The sequence below is a fragment of the Alligator sinensis genome, unplaced genomic scaffold, assembly GCF_000455745.1.
Source record: "Alligator sinensis unplaced genomic scaffold, ASM45574v1 scaffold324_1, whole genome shotgun sequence".
Classification (NCBI taxonomy): domain Eukaryota; kingdom Metazoa; phylum Chordata; order Crocodylia; family Alligatoridae; genus Alligator; species Alligator sinensis.
In genome coordinates this window covers 1,232,526-1,237,341 of record NW_005842188.1, presented here as the reverse complement: position 1 = coordinate 1,237,341, position 4,816 = coordinate 1,232,526, and the positions used below count along the sequence as shown (strand labels likewise).

The following is a 4,816-nucleotide window of genomic DNA, read 5'->3' as shown; positions in this document are numbered from 1 at the left end:
GTGGCAGTGAGTTCCACAAGCTAGTTACATGTTATATGGGTGGGGGGCGGAATCCTTGTGTTTGTATTAAACATGCTACCTAATAATTTCATTTTTTGCTTCCTAGTTGTGAGAGACAATAAATTATAGATGCCTACGGTAGTACCTTTTCCACACAAAAATGAGCTTGTTTTACTGGTAAGACTCAGAGGAGTTCAGTACTGGCCACAGGCTGTTGGATAATGAAACTCCGCTTCTGGGGAACAGTTTCTGACATGGAGGCTATACTTTGGGAGTGACCCTTCGGGAGGTCATGGCTAGCGCTTGGAAGCCGCTTAGACTCAGTGGACTTGAAAGCACGCACAGTTTAGTGCCTGAGTCCAAACCCAGCAGCTGCTGAGCTTCCTCTATGGGGAATTTGAACAGCTCTATGACATGGACCTGAACCAATACCCACTGACTTTAGTGAACTTTGTATCATGCTGATACATGGGAGAAATCCAAAGAAATGGCATCTACACTGTTACATTACTGACACTAGAAGCTTGACAGTGAAGGATTTTAATAAACCAACCATGTGCATGTTATCATCTTTAACAAATTATAAGATAATTTAATAAGTTCAAACAATACATTAAAAAAACCAAAACTTTTATTTCAAGTGTTCCTGAACCTCAGTATTTAAAGGATTCCCAAGGATGCTTTTCTTTATTTTTGTGCAACAGTGCCATATCAGAAAATGGAAAATGGATTAAATGAGCACTTTGCAGCTATAGGGTATGGATAGGCAAACACTCCTGTGTAATGCAGGTCATGTGGAACCAATGTATCTTTTTGTCTATCTCTTCTTATACCAGCATAAATGAAGTTAAACCACTGTAAAGGTATAGACCAGTAATTCTCAACTGGGGTTCTGCAGCACCTTGGATGATGTAAGATCCTCTGAAGGGTGCTGTGAGGTATAAGGAGGTAAACATAGACTCATCCCTGCCTGGCTGCTCCTCCTTCCTCGCACCCCTGTCCAGACCCTGTGTGAGGAGGAAAGTAACAAATAAATTAGTTTTTGAAATGGGGTGCTGCTCAATTCACAAAAATGATGGAGGAGTGCCTGGAATCCAAAAAGGGTGAAGACCAATGGCACTGATATAACAACAGTAGCAATATCAAAGGATCCTGATACAAGCTATTACAAATGCAGCTGTTACATCTGCATGATTCTGTAGCAAAAATCCACTCTTGAACCATTCTTCATTCAGGGTAAAGTGATCATGATTTAGCTAACCTGCATTGCTACAGGCTCATGAAGACCTAACAACTACATTGTAACAGCTGCTGCATCTCCAGAGTGGCAGCTCTGCTTCCCCTTTTAAGTTGGCTAAATGTACATTTGTTTATATCACGGTGCTGTGCCACCACGGGGTGCCTTGGGCCTTTTCAAAGGTGCTTTAGTGTGCCACACAACATTAACAGTATTAGTTGTGCACATATGATTGACAAAATAAACCCAGAGATTCCATATAGGAATCCACAGTTTTCAAAAGTATTCTGACCTATTGTGGGCTGAGTACTTTGCAACAGAAGAATTGTTCTATTATTTTTCCATAGTCAAAAAATCAAGTGAAATCTAAGAGCTGGCATTTTCTGAAGGGTGCTGCAAGTCTAAAAAGGGGTGCCCTGAGCCTGAAAAGGTTGAAAACCAATGGTCTATACTCTAACTTGAAACCCGTTTTGCTCAGGGTTAGAGTTAGTGTTTTTGCTCCACTCGTACTGCAATGGAAGCAGATAGTTGAGCAAATGGGAAACTAAATGGCAGATGAAATTCATTGTAGATGAGTGTAAAACAATGCACATGGGCAAAAATAAACCAAAGTATACCTACACTGCGATGGGCTCTACATTAACTGTTAACACATGGGAAAGAGAACTGGGAGTCACCATGGACAGTTCACTAAAAACATCAGCTCAGTAGCTGTCAAAAAGGCAAACAAAATGTTGGGGGTTATTAAAAAAGGAACTGGAAAAAAAAAAAGAAAAAAAAAGAAAGTATCATTATGTCCCTTTATAAATCCATGGCATGTCCACACCTTGAATACTGTGCCGTTTTGGTCCCCTCACTTCAAAAAGAATACAGGTTTCCCTCAATTTATGTGGGTTTTTTATATGTGAATTTGCTCTTATGCGATGAGCATATTTAGACCCATAATTTGTTATATGTGAGGTCAATTCACTTTTATATGATCAGCATAGATGCCCCCCCCCACCCAAGCAGGTAGTCTGTTGGGGGAGGGGAAAGGGCGGTGGACCCACTCACCCCAGCCCTGGCTGCAGCAGTCCCAGGAGCAGCCAACACCAGCTGCCTGTACCATGGGACAGCACAGCCCAGGAGCAGAAGTGAGTGGGGACAGGCGGAGCATGGTGCAGCCCAGGGGCTGCAGGCAGCTGGCACTGGCCGCTTCTGGGGTCACTGCAGCTGGGGCTGGGGTGAGTGCCTCTCTGTTCCCTCTGCTTTGCTGCCTTGTGCAGCCCCAGGAGCGGCCCCCCTCCCCCGCCCTTCCCTAGTCCCAGCCTCACTCCCTCCCCCACCACCGTAGGAACCTATCCCTATTTGTTACATGGTAAAGTGGGTTCGCTTTATGCGAATTTGATTTATGTGCCATTCTCTGGGAATGCATGTACAGCATAAATTGAGGGAAACCTGTATGGACCTGGAAAAATGTGAACAATGGAGTCCCGCAAGGCTCAGTCCTTTGATCGGTGCTGTTCAATCAGTGTCTTCATCAGTGACTTGGACGAGGGTGTGGAAAGCACTGTCCAAAATCACAGATGATACCCAATTATGGAGTAAAGAGAGTAGGGAATGAATCCGGCAGATCTGAACAGGTTGGAAAAGTGGGCAGAACAGAATAGGATGCAGTTCAATAAGGACAAATACAAGGTGCTGCACCTAGGAAGGAATCACCAGCACACTTACAGACTGAGGGGTGACCTTCTCAGTAGCACAGCAGCTGAAAGGGATCTTGGAGTCACTGTTGACTCCAAGATGAACATGAGTCGTCAATGTGACAGTGATCAGTAAAGCTAAATGCACTTTATCGTGCATTAGCCGTTGCATGACAAACAGGTCCAAGGAGGTGATACTTCCTTTTTATGCAGCGTTGGTCAGGCTGCAGTTGGAGTACTGCATCCAGTTTTGGGTCCCACATTTCAAGAGGGATGTGGACAACCTCAAGAGGGTTCAGAGGGCCACTCGTATGGTTAGGGGCCTGCAGGGAAAGCCCTACAAGGAGAGATTGAGAGCCCTGGATCTCTTCAGCCTCCACAAAAGAAGGCTGAGAAGTGATCTTGTGGCTGCCTACAAATTCATTGTGGGGACAGCAAGGAATAGGAGAGGCTCTGTTTACTAGGGAACCCCTTGGAGTAACTAGGAACAATGGCCACAAACTGACAGAGAACAGATTTAGGTTAGACATCAGGAAGAACTTCTTTATGGTAAGGGTTGCCAAAATCTTTAATGGGCTTCCAAAGGAGGTGGCACTCTCCCCTACTTTGGGGATCTTTAAGAGGAGGCTAGACAGGCACCTGGCTGGGGTTTGTCATAACCAAATGATGTGAGTGCCCCTGTCACAATAGAACTGCCCTGAATAACCGCAAATTTGGTACGTTCTGCCTCATTAGCTATTCCCACCTGGCAGTCTCTTATTGGCTACTCTAAATGTATAAAAATCCGTGCAGCTTCCGCCCAAGTCAGAGAGCTCTGAGCACGTGGTAGAGTACGGAGAACTTTGCCATGTGGCAGAGAAAAGCTGGTGGACTGGCCATCCTCCAACATCTCCCCGTCACCATCTGTTCCCGACGTATCCTTCATCCTGCATGCTTGTTTCTGTCTACAAACTCGCCGGCTCGTTTTGTTGCCAGTTACCTGTAACTACGCAAGCAACTCGTTACCTGTAACTACTTAAGCAACCTTACCACCTGCGTCGTGGCCACCAGCGGCGTAAGTAAAGTTAAAGTAAAAGTTATTTTGCAACCAATACGCTGTGTCCCACCTCTCCATCCACCAGCCCGCCTGACGGCCTAGTAATCAGCAATCCTCCTCAAGTCGGCTCCGGCCGTCTGAGACAGTAAGTTTAGAAATGTTTGGTTAACTTGTGCCTCACTTTACCAATCTGTAAAACAGGTGTATCATCTTCCAGCTGTCCTGTGATACATTATATATGTTAAGCATTTGTTTCATTTGCTGATGGAAGCTATGAGTTTAGAGTCTTATAACATGAGACTGCAGAGTCTGACTTGTGTGTCTTATGAGACACTTTGGCTAGGATGGACATCATTAAATTTGTCTCTGGACAAGTTGAGCCTGCATTTGTCCAGGAACGAAACATCCCAGGGCTGGTGTGTAAACACATTACCTTTCTAATCAGGGTTTAGTGAGTGGCTAAACACACTGATGCTTTTCTGTAAATGAAGCAATCCTGGGATACACTTTGCAATGTTCTGGGAAGGGAAGGAGGTGAACCCACCCCACCGGACTGGTTTAACTGTCCGGCTTTAGTGCCTGGATCGCGCGGTCATGAACTCCGCGGCCAGCTCCGGGAGGGCCTGGAGACCAAGGGCCGCTATGCGGCAAGATGGGGGTTGACAAAGTGGAATAAAGGAAAAATAATAAATGTGTTATTCCGTTCGGTAGCGGGTCTACTACGGGAGAACGCAAATCTAGAGGCTCAGTTACACACAGTGGGCAAGGAGTCACTGGACCAGGCGGCGGGGGGGCTCCGAGCCAACGCTCGAAAATGGCGCCGGCCGCATGGCGGCGCCGCCAGAAAAAGGCGCCCAGGGA

The 4,816-nt window shown here is 45.9% G+C and overlaps 1 long non-coding RNA gene across 1 annotated transcript in view; it reads right to left on the bottom strand.

The window, feature by feature from the left end:
* Window positions 1-538: 538 nt before the first annotated feature.
* LOC102386189 overlaps window positions 539-4,816 on the bottom strand; it is a 25,997-nt gene continuing 21,719 nt past the window's right edge. The window contains exon 3 of the long non-coding RNA XR_003094690.1: window positions 539-1,007. This is a non-coding gene — a long non-coding RNA (uncharacterized LOC102386189). The remainder of the gene's footprint in view (window positions 1,008-4,816) is intronic.